A 15,904-nucleotide genomic window follows, 5' to 3' on the forward strand; every position below is an offset into this window, starting at 1 on the left:
GCAGTGGGATGAGCTACTGCCACTGACCAGGAAATACCATTTGCCAAATAAACAAGTCTGAATTTTACAGGAAGTGGGTTTGTGCAGAACAGTAGCAACTTACGAGAACATTCAGCCTGCAACCAAAGTTTTCTATGTTCAAATACAGAATGATACCAATAGTCATAAAGAAAGCCTGCACAAAGAGTTATATGAACAGCATGCAGCAGACCTAACCATTTGGCAAATGTGTCCATTCTAAGGGACAAAGTGTAGGATTGTACCCTGGAAGATATGTGTGCATGAGAAACAATACAAAATGCACAACCGGATTCATCAGAGATCTATATACGTGTGCGTGTATATACATATATACATTTTTGATGCTCTGACAAAAGTGCTTCTGACAAAAGCAGCAGGCGGAAAACATGGGTTGTGATATCTTTCCCTGATGACACATTATTGTCATTAATGATGAATAATAATGACTGTGATATGCTGGGTCACAGAAACCCCTTTGGGAACTTCCACCTGATGTGCCTAGACTACCTCTGAGCCTGTTTTCCCTGCCAGCTTGGGACTTCAATGCCCGGCCTGGCTTGAGCCAGACACGCTAGCCTGCTGCAGACACAGTCCCAGGTCTGAACCACATCCCCCAAAAGCTGCAGGCTTAACTGAAAACAGCTTAAGAAGTGCTCCTGTCTCCAGCACTCAGATACCCAACTCCCAGTGGGATCCAAACCTCAAATAAATCCATTGCATGTTTTGTTTTATTTTGCTTGGTAAATTACTTTGTTCTGTCTGTTAGTACTTGGAACCACTGAAATCCTACTTGTTATACTTAATAAAATCACTTTTGTTTATTAATTAACCCAGAGTAAGTGATTAATACCTGGGGGAGCAAACAGCTGTGCATGTCTCTCTATCAGTGTTATAGAGGGTGGACAATTTATGAGTTTGCCCGGGATAAGCTTTATACAGAGTAAAACGGATTTATTTGGCGTTTGGATTCCATTGTGAGCTGGGTGTCTGGATGCTGAACACAGGTTACCTGCTGAGTTGTTATTAGTTAAAGTCTGCAGCTGTGGGGGCATGGTTCAGACCCTGAGTCTGTGTTGCAGCCGGCTAGCATGTCTGGCTCAACAGGCAGGGTTCTGGAGTCCCAAGCTGGAAGGGAAAATGGGCTCAGAGGTAACTTCAGCACATCAGGAAACCGTCCCAAGGGGGTCTCTGTGACCGAACCTGTCACAATAACAAATGGAAAAATGGAGACATTTATACCAATCAATAGCAATGCATAGAAATTCTTCTCTTCTTCTAAATGGAAATGGTAGAATTCTCAATAATAATGCAGAAAAGGTGGAATTGTTCAAGAAGTAATTCTGTTCTGTATTTACAACAAAAACCAGATGATCTAGTCAGATCATATGATAACACTCCATTTCACTTAGAATCAGGAGGGTGTTAAACATTAACTACTGATTTTAACCGATGATCTTAAACACAAAAAAGAAGTTTACAAAAATGGAAGACTGAACAAATGACCAGGGAAGGGTATAAAAAATATTGCTCAGGCATGCAGGAGTGAAATCAGGAAGGTCAAATCACACTTGGAGTTTCAGCTAGCAAGAGATGTTAAGAGTAACAAGAAGGATTTCTTCAGGTATGTTAGCAACAAGAAGAAAGTCAAGAAAAGTGTGGGCCCCTTGCTGAATGAGGGAGGCAACCTAGTGACAGAGGATGTGGAAAAAGCAAATGTACTCAATGATTTTTTTGCCTCTGTCTTCATGAACAAGGTCAGCTCCCAGACTGCTGCACTGGGCAGCACAGTATGGGGAGGAGGTGACCAGCCCTCTGTGGAGAAAGAAGTGGTTCAGGACTATTTAGAAAAGCTGGACAAGCACAATTCCATGGGGCTGGATGTGCTGCATCCAAGGGTGCTAAAGGAGTTGGCGGATTGTGGGAATAGAATGTGAGATGCTGAGATTGTTTAGGCTTTTGGGATGAGCTGATTGTGCTGGGAACTGTGTGTGAAGGGCTGGCCTTGGGCTTGTTCTTATCGGCCAGCTACTTGTAAATAGGATGATAAGTTAGACAGGTGTGTAGGATGATAATTACCCTATGGGTTACAGCTGTGGCTGTGTGAGTTTAATTAATTAATTAGCAATTGTTTGATTGCTTACTATATTGTATATAAGAGCATGCTGGGAATGGATAAACGTATATGCATACACACACACGCTTTCTCTCTCTGTTTGGGATCACATTGAATGTTGAACTCTGTTCCTGCTCTTCTGCGATGCAACAAATGGTGGAGAAGCTGCGGGCAATAGTATCGGTGGCCTGAAAAAAGGGGGCGCACCTGAGTCTCAGTGTTGAGCGGCTGGGAGCCGCAGGACGTCCGAAAAGAGGGGCGCACCTGAGCTCAGTGTTGAGCGGCAAGCTGCAGGGCGTCTGAAAAGGGAGGCACACCTGAATTAGTTAAAAGAAATTGTGAAGAAATTCCATCTTGTGAACTACGCTGTCTTCAGAGGTGAGCAGCTACCATGGGAACCGCTGTGATATGCATCGCGGAGCGGGGCAGGCGGCGGAGGAGACCCGGCCTCGGCCCCTCATGTCCGAGCTGCTCCCCCGCGAGGGGGAGGCGAGGAGGAGGAGGAGCCGCGGTGGCGGTGGCGGCTGCACTGGTTGCTTTGCTGTTGAAAACGTAAAACTTTCGCGGTTGAGGCAGGAGTGCAGGCGGCCTTTTCTGAGCTCTGCCGCTCAACGTCCGGAATGCTTTTTGTGTTGCCGGTTAATAGAGTGCAGTGCCAATGTGTGCACTGTGTTATCACGTCTGACAGAGAGAATGTTATTGTGATAGCGGAGTTGCCTTTAATTGAGTCTCAGCAGAATACAACAGTTTGCACAATCAGGAAGGATTTGAAATTTTGTCATTTTGCTGCTGGAGAGATCAAAGTATAGGCCAGCGGAGCTAGAGAGTTTTTCGGTGGTCCCAGGTGGATACCGGCGAAGTGGGTCCGGCCTTGGCTGCGTCCTCGAGCGTGACAACAGGCAGAGTCAGACGAGCCACACGAGATGTGCTCGGACGCCGCGGAACCCGAGCCCCTGGAGGAGAACTGCTTGTTAGCTATGCCAGGATTTTTTCCTGTTTGATCCTCCGTGACTGATTTATTTGTTTGAGATAATTTTGCTATGCTTGCAAGAAATTTTGTGCTGGTTGCATAGCATTTAGTGTACCATGCAATTATTATTAAGAGTTATGTTTTGTGTTTTTGTTTTGTGATGTTTTCTGGCCAGAATTGTTGTTGTATTGTTAAGATTTTTATGTGGTTATGTATTTTCTCTAGGACCCCCCCCTCCCTCAGTGTCAGTCTGATCACCTGACATCTGAGGGATGTTTCTATTGGGAAGGGGGGAATCCTGTAGAGTTTGCACTATTTATTTGTTGTGCTTTGTTTTTGTTTGGTGTTATTGGGGTTATATGTTAAGGATTGCATGGTTATATGGGTTGGCTTTATAAAGTTTTAATTTTGGCTTGTGATAGATTGTGGTGTTATGTTGTTATAAGTTGGAAATGTTTGTTGAATGTTTTTATCCTTTTTTCCTTTTCCCTCTTCTTTTGATTGTGAATAAAGGGGGGAGATGTGGGAATAGAATGTGAGATGCTGAGATTGTTTAGGCTTTTGGGATGAGCTGATTGTGCTGGGAACTGTGTGTGAAGGGCTGGCCTTGGGCTTGTTCTTATCGGCCAGCTAATTGTAAATAGGATGATAAGTTAGACAGGTGTGTAGGATGATAATTACCCTATGGGTTACAGCTGTGGCTGTGTGAGTTTAATTAATTAATTAGCAATTGTTTGATTGCTTACTATATTGTATATAAGAGCATGCTGGGAATGGATAAACGTATATGCATACATACACACGCTTTCTCTCTCTGTTTGGGATCACATTGAATGTTGAACTCTGTTCCTGCTCTTCTGCGATGCAACAGCGGATGTGATTGCAGAGCCATTGGCCATTATCTTTGAAAACTCATGGCGAACGAGGGAGGTCCCGGATGACTGGAAAAAGGCTACTGTAGTGCCCATCTTTAAAAAAAGGGAAGAAGGAGGATCCGGGGAACTTCAGGCCAGTCAGTCTCACTTCAGTCCCTGGAAAAATCATGGAGCAGATCCTCAAGGAATCAATTCTGAAGCACTTAGAGGAGAGGAAAGTGATCAAGAACAGTCAGCATGGATTCACCAAGGGCAAGTCATGCCTGACTAACCTAATTGCCTTCTGTGAGGAGATAACTGGGTCTGTGGATGAGGGGAAAGCAGTGGATGTGTTACTCCTTGACTTTAGCAAAGCTTTGAGTACGGTCTCCCACAGTATTCTTGCCAGCAAGTTAAAGAAGTATGGGCTGGATGAATGGAATATAAGGTGGATAGAAAACTGCCTAGATTGTCAGGCTCAACGGGTAGCGATCAATGGCTCCATATCTAGTTGGCAGCTGGTATCAAGCGGAGTGCCCCAAGGGTTGGTCCTGGGACTGGTTTTGTTCAGCATCTTCATTAATGATCTGAAGGATGGTGTGGACTGCACCCTCATCAAGTTTGCAGATGACACTAAACTGGGAGGAGTGGTAGATACACTGGAAGGTAGGGATAGGATACAGAGGGACCTAGACAAATTAGAGGATTGGCCCAAAAAAAATCTAATGAGGTTCAACAAGGAGAAGTGCAGAGTCCTGCACTTAGTACGGAAGAATCCTATGCACTGCTACAGACTAGGGACCGAATGGCTGGGCAGCAGTTCTGCAGAAAAGGACCTAGGGGTTACAGTGGATGAGAAGCTGGATATGAGTCAGCAGTGTGCCCTTGTTGCCAAGAAGGCTAACGGCATTTTGGGCTGTATAAGTAGGGGCATTGGCAGCAGATCGAGGGACATGATCATTCCCCTCTATTCGACATTGGTGAGGCCTCATCTGGAGTACTGTGTCCAGTTTTGGGCCCCACACTACAAGAAGGTTGTGGAAAAATTGGAAAGAGTCCAGTGGAGGGCAACAAAAATGATTATGGGGCTGGAGCAGATGACTTATGAGGAGAGGCTGAGGGAACTGGGTTTGTTTAGTCTGCAGAAGAGAAGAATGAGGGGGGATTTGATAGCTGCTTTCAAGGGGGTTCCAAAGAGGATGGATCTAGACTGCTCTCAGTGGTGGCAGATGACAGAACAAGGAGTAATGGTCTCAAGTTGCAGTGGGGGAGGTTTAGTTTGGATATTAGAAAAAACTTTTTCACTAGGAGGGTGGCGAAGCACTGGAATGGGTTACCTAGGGAGGTGGTGGAATCTCCTTCCTTAGAGGTTTTTAAGGTCAGGCTTGACAAAGCCCTGGCTGGGATCAGGATGATTTAGTTGGGGATTGGTCCTGCATCCAACCCTGATATTCTATGATACTAAAGTTAGACATTTTTAAATCAGCAGATCCTAATAACTTGCATACAAGAGTTTTAAAAGAATCCTAACAATGGTATTGGTCCATTAGTAGGTAGAAATGATAGAACTGACAGCAATAATGTAGAAAAAGCAGAAGTGTGTAGGAAATATTTCTTTTTTGTATTTGGGGGAAAGGTAGATATAGTCATATCATAAGATGATGAAATACTTTCCATTCTATTAGTAACAGAGAAGAATGCTAAAACAGCAGCTGTTAAAGTTAGACCTTTTAAAATCAGCAGGTCCAGATAATTTGCCACCTAGAGTTTTAAAAGAACTGGCTGCAGAGCTCACTGGATCAATAATGTTGATTTTTAATAAGTTTTGAAACACTGGGGAAATTCCAAAAGAGAGGACGAATGTTAATATCATGCCAATGTTTAAAATGGGTAAACAGGATAACCCGGATAATTATAGGCCTGTCAGTCCAACATTGATCCCAGGGAAGATAATGGAGTGCCTGATATGGGATTTGATTAATAAAGAATTAAAGGATGGTGTGACCCTATAACCCACAGTGCCCACTGGCAAAGTGTCCACTGCCTGTAACTATAAAGCTGACCAGGACTGACAAACTCTCTCTGCATAACACTGTGCTGTCATAATATTTATCCAAAGAGTATCTTGTAAGATATCAGATAAAACTGGTGACACACTGATAATGAATATCATTTGGTGATACAGAGAGTTATGTATGTGTGCTTGAAATAGGATGGACACGGTCATCCCATGGCGCTGATTCCAGCCCCCCTCAGAAGTGCCGAGCGACTGCTGTTGGAATACTGTGTCTAGTTTGGTGTCCGCAGTTCAAGAAGCATGTTGACAAATTGAAGAAGGTTAGTGTGGATTCTACATCATTGGCAATTTTTAAATGCAGATTGGATGTAGTTTCAGGAGCCATGCTCTAGTTGAAATGGCATTAATTCTGTAAAGGTCTGGCCTGTGTTGTCGAGGAGGTCAGACTGGATGATCACAATGGTCCCTTCTGGCTGTGGAATCTCTGAGTATATGGAATCCCATCCACCACTACCTTCTGATGTGGAGAAGGAATTTGAACTTGACAATTCACTGTAAGTAATGCTGACAATGGATAGTCATTGGGCCCTGGCAAGTTTGTGAAGATAACCCTATAGCCTTGTGCTTAGGCTGCTCACTTTGGCTGTGGGAGGCCCATGTTCAAGTCTCTTCTTCAATGAATCTTTAATTATTTTAAAAAACCGGAACAGCTCCAGGCAGAGAGACTGAGAAAGTCCCCTGGCCCAGGCACATTCCTGCCATGTGGGAAATCAGATTTAAATTTCCTCTGTACATTTAGTACATAGCGGAATTGAATCAAGGTTTCTCATATCCCAGGTGAGAGGCCTCACCCCAAGGTTAAAGCTTATAAAGTAGGTGATGCTGACACCATCTCTTTCTGCTGTTTTGTGACTCCTTTCCTTTGCCTTTCACCAAATGCCTGAACATTCAAACAAAATGTTTTGGTAATGTTCTTTCATTTCAACTTGAATTTTTTTTTTACTTTTTAAATGTTGGAAAATTGGAAGAATTGTCATTTTGGTTCAACTGAGACAGATAGTTTTTATTTTTTCTTTCTTTTTATAAATTTCCAGCAAACTGAAAAATGCATTGTGATCATCTAGTTTGACCTCTTGCACAGCACAGGCCAGAGAACGTCCCAAAAATAATTCCTAGAATACATATTTTCATTTAAAAATTCACAGTGATGCTGAACCCACCATGACCTTGGTAAGTTATTTTAAGGGTTAATAACTCTCACTTTAAAAAAAAGTATTCCTTATTTCCAGTCTGAATTTGTCTAGCTTCAACTTCTGTCCATTGGATCCCATTAGACCTTTTTCTTCTAGATTGAAGAGTTCATTATTTAATATTTGTTCCTCATGTACAGACGCTCCCTGACTTACACAAGCATTCCGTTCCGGAACGCCTTGCGTAACTCAAATTTTGCATAAGTTGGAAATGTATCTCCGACCATTACGCAAAAACAAAAAACAAAACAACTCCCCCCTATATTTAGCTTACGGAACTTTTTCCATAAGTGCGAATTTGCGTAAGTCGGGTCTTGCATAACCCGGGGAGCGTCTGTATGTACTCATAGACTGTGGTCAAGTCACTCCTTAACCTTCTCTTTGTTAACCTAAACAGATTGAGCTCTGTGAGTCTATTACTCTAAGGCAGATTTTCTCATGGCTCTTCTCTGAACCTCCTCCAATGTTTGGTTTCAGAGTAGCAGCCGTATTAGTCTGTATCCACAAAAAGAACAGGAGTCCTTGTGGCACCTTAGAGACTAACATATTTATTTGAGCATAAGCTTTCGTGGGCTACAGCCCACTTCATTGGATGCATAGACTGGAACATATAGTGAGGAGATATATATACACATGAAAAGGTGGGAGTTGCCCTACCAGCTCTAAGAGGCTAATTAATTAAGAGAAAAAACTTTGTAGTGATAATCAAGATGGCCCATTTCAGACAGTTTGACAAGAAGGTGTGAAGATACTTAACATGGGGAAATAGATTCAATGTGTGTAATGGCTCAGCCATTCCCAGTCTCTATTCAAGCTGTGGCAAGGCACCTTCTCAGTCTCCCCAGCCTCTGCTGCTTTTAGCCCTGGTGAGACAGGCTTGGGTAATGCAGTCCCCCTTGGGACATTGGGGAAGTCTGCTCCCTGTATCTCCACCAGTCCTGCTTAGAGTCTCTTTACTCCCTTGTGGGAGAGAGTACTGCCTCTCCTCCTGGTGAGGCTCGCTGTCTTGCTGCTCCAACACTCCTGGCAGCAGGGCTCCTTCTCTCTCTCCCAGGGAAGGGTTTAAAAAGGTCTCAGGCAGCCCCAAGTTGGAATCAGCTGATCCTAATTAACCTCAGGTAGCTCCCCCTCAGCTGATTCTAAGTGCTACCTTGGTAAACCTTTCTCAGCTGAACCTGATTGACCTGTAGTTGCCTCTCAGTTGATAAGGAGGAGGGGCTTTTAACCCTCTGGGACTGATTCCTACCCCTCCCTTGCAGCTGTCTGTCCTGAGTTTATCACAAAGCCTAAATTGATGGTATCTAGTTTGCATATTAATTCAAGTTCAGCAGTTTCTCGGTGGAGTCTGTGTTTGAAGCTTTTCTGTTGCAAAATTGCCACCTTTAGGTCTATTACTGAGTGGCCAGAGAGGTTGAAGTGTTCTCCTACTGGTTTTTGAATGTTATGATTCCTGATGTCAGATTTGTGTCCATTTATTCTTTTGTGTAGAGACTGTCCGGTTTGGCCAATGTACATGGCAGAGGGGCATTGCTGGCACATGATGGCATATATCACATTGGTAGATGTGCAGGTGAATGAGCCCCTGATGGTGTGGCTGATGTGATTAGGTCCTATGATGGTGTCACTTGAATGGATATGTGGACAGAGTTGGCATCAGGCTTTGTTGCATGATAGATTCCTGGGTTAGTGTTTTTGTTCTGTGGTGTGTGGTTGCTGGTGAGTATTTGCTTCAGGTTGGGGGGCTGTCTGTGAGGGATCATCTTTCAGGATAGGTTGTAGATCTTTGATGATGTGCTGGAGAGGTTTTAGTTGGGGGCTGAAGGTGACAGCTAGTTGCATTCTGTTATTTTCTCCAGTGTTTGGGATGATTTAATTGAGGTTTGTCCTGCTTCTATGATTCAAAATCCCTCTTGAATTGTGAGACCAGAATTCAACCCAGTATTCCAACAGCAGTTGCACCAGTGCCAAATCTCACAGGTAGGGGCATTAATCACAATGAGAAGAAGGTTGGAATTGTAAGGTGTTTGCAATGAATAATTTGGTAAAACTATAGCTCCTGTAGGGAGTGCTTGTCCTAGGCTGTCGTTCACATCTCAAACACTGGGGACTTCAGCTTCAGTTTGGGTTGCTGCTCTGCACAAACGCAGCTCCTGGGCAAGGTTCTAGGGTTGTCTTGCTGGTAAAAAATGATTGTTCTCATCCATTACGCCCTGCACATATGCAGCAAGAGTTTGAACTAATTCTTTACATTCCTTTCTTCACTATTGAATGCTGTCTCTGATACAAATTTTAATCCAAGCTTCATTAAGACAAGAAACCGTAAGAACTGCTGTGGCTGTTCTGCTAAAACACCAGCTTCCTGGCAGGACAGCGCAGAAGCTGGAGAGAGCTGCAGACACGGAGGAAGAGTAATCGAGTGTTCTGTGAAGTGAGACAGAAGCCCAGAGGTAATATATTTACTCTAAGTTTGCTTAGCATGTTTGAAATGAGTTTGTGTAACTGGCAGGTGAAGTGCCAGTTAGAGAGAGAAAGCAGATTTTAGGAGACCTCCTTTTTATGTTAGAGGAGCCAAGTTCTTCTCTCGGTAACACAGCTGTAGAGGTTGTGCTCTGGGGACCTGGTAGTGACTGTGTTACAGATCGCAGTTGGCACAAGCAAGTAAACACACTTGGCCATTCTGTGGAGCTCAGGGAAAAATGAAAAACAGCAGGTTATAGTGGAGGGAGAGGTTGAATTTTCAGTTGCTCAGAATGGAGTTAAGAGGTTATTGTTTTTATAAGAAGGACTTACACCGACTCATTTGACAAATGTAGCAAGGCAGCGTCTCACCTTTTCTTTAGTTTTCTATGATACTAAAATTACTTTCTAAAAATCGATGGGATTTGGTTCACCAGTTAATGAAAACATATGGTTGGGAGCACATCTGTTTTATCTGTGTCACTTATTTTATTTTTGAGGGGGGCGGGGAATTATGGTTTCCTGAGAGCTGCAAATAAGCACACCAAAGTGAACCCACTGCATTTAAGAGTGACAACATTACAGATCCACTGGTGAGAAGAACCCTCACAAAGAGTGAGGGGATGGATGAATATGTTGGGAATGTGCATTATTTTTTGTTATCTGCTGGACACTGAAGTGAAAGCTTTATGGGAGTGTTGGAATGTGTAATTAACAGTGCTGTAGGCAATATGAAGGTGGCAAAGAATGCAGGAGACTTCTCCCTCGGCTTCCTTTCTCCATGCTTTCTAGGTGTTGTGTGTGTCAAGTGCATTGGGATGCACCTTTAACTGTCACTAAATGTAGTGTCTGTAACTCCATTTACAGTGGTGTAACTGAGAGCAGAATTTGGCTGTAACTACACGGTTAATGTTGACGTCTGTTTTCAGTGGGAAGCTGTATCCAGAGAAGTGTATTTTAATAATCACATGAGATTTGTCAATATTCGCAGTAAAGCTGTGGATGGGCCACTCAAAGTTCGCTCATCCCTGCATTTCTGTCATTGATTAGCTCAATCCTGAAACTGGAAGAAATCTCAGGTATTAAGGAGGTTTAGTGAGCTGAAGAATCCCGTCTCAATATCACCGTGAAAATGTAACTTGCATCTGCTGACATGTAAACAGCTCACTGAAGACTAGCCCAGATAAGTGCCAGCCAAAACTGCTGCCCCTGAGGTCAGGGGCCCACCCGGCTGCTGCTGTGATGCTCCCCTGCAGGGCCCTGGTGCCCCAGAAGAGGAGGGGAAGGGAAAAGAGTAGGCAGAGCTATTGCTCTGCCCCTGGTCCCCCACCTCCATACCCTGGTCAGCTCCACAGGGATAATATGTCAGACCCCAGGAAGGTGTATAGCAGGTTCCACACAGTGAACTGAAGGGTTCCATGTGCCCTCTGGCCTGCGAATCTCCTCAGTACCCCAGGCCTGGGCTGGGCCACAATCCAGCTCTCAGTCCATTCATGCTATAAGACAAAAGACTCATCACGCTGGGCACTAGTTCACCTGTTTAACTGATACTCTGGTCCTCCCTGCTCTCTCATCATGTCTTGTCTCAAAATTATTCTGTGAGCTCTTCAGGGCACGGATTGTATTTTGCTATATACGTATCCACAGCACTTAGCCCAGTGGGGCCAGCAGTCTTGGCTGGGGCCACTAGTCGCTACTCTAACTAGCACACAAAAATACTAGTCACTCTCTACACAACCAGGAGAGGCTACTGGGCATTTTGGAGGGGTAACTTTGGATTCTGTGCTTAGTGGTCAAGGCACTCAACTTGTCTTTGTTGTTTGTTTGTGTCTTGGGGAGGGCTGCGTGGCTAGAGCCCTGGGCTGTTTTACCAGCCCTGCTGTTTGCAGTCTGTGAAGAAGTCAATAGGCTTTCATTTGAACAATATTCCTTAATCCCTTTAGCTGTACAGAGTTTTTAACAGGGGAAACGCCTTCTTGACAGCCTATTAGATGACATTACAGACGCTATTACCTGTACTTTTGGGGAGAAAAGAGACCCCAGCATACAGCCTTGGTGTCTGGGACGCTAAGGAATGAGGGATCATCACCCTACAAACTACCTAGAAGCTGAATGGGAAGAAATGGCAGGTTTGGGTCCCAGCTTCAGACCTCTTATGCCTGTCTGTGAACATGCCCATCCAGTACGATCTAAAGGCAGGAGATATGTAATGGAGCTGGAGTTGCCTGTGACTGTGACTGCCAATGTTCTGTTTGTTGTGTCACTGTAAGGGGGTTTGCTGTATGCATATATAGGGTTAATTCAAGAAGAGGCTGTACTGCAGAGTAGCTTGCAAAGGGAAGGGACCAACCCTATGAAGACAGGAGTACAGAGAGCCTCACTCAATGTTAAAAGACACACACACACTCTCCAGCAGCAGGGAAGACAGTTAAGGGGAACAGACCGACCTCCAGGCCCAGAGATTAGGGGTGATGGGAAGCTGGCCTGACAGGACTCTAGGTAGGATACACACGTGTAGACCTTGTGTTATTTTAAAATCCTTTCTCTCTAAAGCATTGCTCCTGTGACCTAAACAATACTTTTGCTTTAAGCAGGGTCTTTGTGTCACTCTGTGCTTGTGTAACGCCAACAGACCCCAGTCATCGGTGGGCGGGATCAAACTGGGGACCGCTGGAGCTTAGTGCATGAGCCTCTACCGCATGAACCAAAAGACGACTACCTGTGCGCTAATGCTGTAGAGCAGACTCATTTTACTTTCTCTCTAAGTGGTCTCAGTGCCACCAGATGGAACACAACACTGCACCAAGGAGATGTGTGGGTTACATACTTCCCTTAGCTGAGTATTCCCAGTTGAAATCCCAGACAAGCCCACACATACCGGGTGGTCAGTGGGGGATCGAACCAGGGACCTCTGGATCTTAGTGTATGAACCTCTCCAGCATGAGCTAAAAGCCAAGTTCCTGGTAGCTAAGGCTGCAGAGCAAACTCATTAATCTCTCTCTCTACGTGGTCTCGGTGCCACTAGGTGGGACAGAACACCATACCCAGGAGGTGTGTGGGTTACACTTGGTCACAGACTCCCAAAGAGAATCAAGTGCAGGGGCCCAAACTCAGTCAGGCCTTTGGGGTCAGAATGGTTCTGCAGCTCAGGGCTCAGTCTGAGAGTGGCAGAACAATGAGCTTCCACCCTAGGAATGGTGAAGACAACAGACCTGAGACCTGAGGGATGCTCTCAGAAAGAGCAGGAAGGTGGCAGAGGTGCAGCTAGCCCTGAACCCGGACAGTGAGGACCTCACTCAAGGTGTCCCCAGACCTTGCTCCTTTCAGCTGCCCTGGTGACCAGGAGACTTGAGATTGGAAGGAGATGGAGGGGGACATGGACAGTGATTTGCTTCCTCGTGCACTGATCCAAGCACATGGATCCACCAGCCAGCAAAAGCCACTCCTTGAGGTTGGACCAAACCATAGCAGCTATATCATCAGAGCACCTGCTGAACCCTGTGAAATAGCCCCACAAGATGCTCATTTGCTGGGGCTGTGAACAGGGAACAAGATTTGACCCATATCTGTACACGATCTTTCCGCAAATAGGCTCTGACCTTGCTCGTCTCGTGTCCCACCCAGACAGCAACCACAGGAGCTGCTGCCTCTGTCCAAGTGCAAGGATCCCTCGTGTACAACCCTGTACTCCCCCTTGTTTCCTAGGCTGCTGGGGACATCCACTGGTGCCTTCTACATGGGGACATTGGTGGGAAAGAGACTGTGCATGTCTATCGTCGCTGTGCCAGGTTGCAGCCCCTCTTCTGCTTCTTTCTGAGGTTCTGACTGAACTTTTCACCTCACATTTTTATCATTGAACATCTTGTCCTGGGCCTCGTCAAATCCTGGGACCTTCTTGTGCATCTCCTCTTGGCACTGGCCAAGCTGAACACCTAAATCCAGGAGGAGAAAGCTTAGTCATGGGGCGTCTCTCTGCACTTGTGAGGCCAGTTACCTGGGTCGCACATTCTCACATTCGGGCAGAATTCCTCTGGTTGGTGTTCATTGATTCCCTTGCAGCAGTGGTCATTAGCTGGGGTTGTCTGGTCAGGTCCCCCTTCCCTCCCCTCCCCCCACCCCACCCAAACCTGTACTAAACATGTAAGCCCACATCAACCCCTATCCTTTTGTTTCCCTTTGCCCCATTTAGCAGACCCCTGTGTCTTTGTGTCTCCTCCCCTCTATGGAGAGGAGGTGTGACAAGGTGTGTCCTGTGGGAGCCAGCTGAGGTCGCTCAATTAGAGTGAACTGCAGAGAGAACAAGGTGGACAAACCCCAAATGCTGGTGGCTATTCCAATACTTAGATTTACCAAGTCAGCCCAAAACAGCTTCTGTATTGCCTCATTGGTTACTCAGAAATTCAAACCATGCAGTTTCCTTAAAGTGCCCTGCCTCAGTCCTCCATCCAGGTACCCATGTCAGATATGATGATGATTACTGAAAATCTTATTTCATCATATAAAATAAAAGGGTCTTCGGATCCCAAAGGACCAGCCACATGCCCAGGTCAAATTATAACTTAGATCTTACCCAAAATACAGGCTTATAGTCAATTCTTATTAACTAAGCTAAAATTTATTAAAAAAGAAAAGTGAGTGTATTGGTTAAAAGATCAATATACATACAGACATGAGTTCAATTCTTGAGCTTCAGATACATAGCAGAGATGTCGTTGCAAGGTCTTCTTTTAGAAATAGTTCATAGGTCATAGTCCAATGTCCATGTCCAGGGTGATTCCAGCCAGCGATTGGAATCTCAGTCCTCATGGCTTGCTTGCATCCGAAGAAGTGGGTATTCACCCACGAAAGCTCATGCTGCAAAACTTCTGTTAGTCTATAAGGTGCCACAGGATTCTTTGCTGCTTCTACAGAACCAGACTAACACGGCTACCCCTCTGATACTTGACACTCATGGCCTAGGTTTCCCCTGTATGAAACCTGAAGGAAATCTGAGATAAAAGAGAATCAGATCCCCAGGCTTTTATACATTTCCAGAAGCCTCTTAACCATTCAGTCCTAGGTGAACAATATTCTTTTGATGGGACTTCTTGTTTCCCAGGCATCACTGGCAATTTATAAATGATCTGGAGAAAGGGGTAAACAGTGAGATGGCAAAGTCTGCAGATGATACTAAACTGCTCAAGATAGTTAAGACCAAAGCAGACTTGAAGAACTTTTGTTTGGGCAACAAAACAGCAAAAGAAATTTAACGTGGATAAATGTAAAGTAATGCACATTGGAAAAAATAACCCCAACTATACAGACAATATGATGGGGGCTAATTAAGCTACTACAACTAATCAGGAAAAAGATCTTGGAGTCATCGTGGATAGTTCTCTGAAGATGTCCATGCAGTGGGCAGCAGCAGTCAAAAAAGCAAACAGGATGTTAGGAATCATTCAAAAAGGGATAGAGAATAAGACAGAGAATATCATATTGCCCTTATATAAATCCATGGTACACCCACATCTTGAATACTGTGTACAGATGTGGTCTCCTCATCTCAAAAAAGATATACTGGCATTAGAAAAGGTTCAGAGAAGGGCAACTAAAATGATTAGGGGTTTGGAATGGGTCCCATATGAGGAGAGATTAAAGAGGGTAGGACTTTTCAGCTTGGAAAAGAGGAGACTAAGGGGGGATATGATAGAGGTCAATAAAATCATGAGTGGTGTGGAGAAAGTGAATAAGGAAAAGTTTTTTACGTGTTCCCATAATATAAGAACTAGGGGTCACCAAATGAAATTAATGGGCAGCAGGTTTAAAACAAATAAAAGGAAGTTCTTCTTCACGCAGCGCGCAATCAACCTGTGGAACTCCTTGCCTGAGGAGATTGTGAAGGCTAGAACTACAACGGGGTTTAAAAGAGAACTGGATAAATTCCTGGAGGTTAAGTCCATGAATGGCTATTAGCCAGGCTGGGTAAGGAATGGTGTCCCTAGCCTCTGTTTGTCAGAGGATGGAGATGGATGGCAGGAGAGAGATCACTGATCACTGCCTGTTAGGTTCACTCCCTCTGGGGCACCTGGCATTGGCCACTGTTGGCAGGCAAGATACTGGGCTGGATGGACCTTTGGTCTGACCTGGTACGGCCGTTCTTATGTTAGGTAATTTATCCATTAAACAGTTCATCTACAGTTCACCACAAATTTTAAAGAGACATATAAGCAATGCCCTTACTTC

Source organism: Mauremys mutica, chromosome 2 (genome assembly GCF_020497125.1).
Source record: "Mauremys mutica isolate MM-2020 ecotype Southern chromosome 2, ASM2049712v1, whole genome shotgun sequence".
Classification (NCBI taxonomy): domain Eukaryota; kingdom Metazoa; phylum Chordata; order Testudines; family Geoemydidae; genus Mauremys; species Mauremys mutica.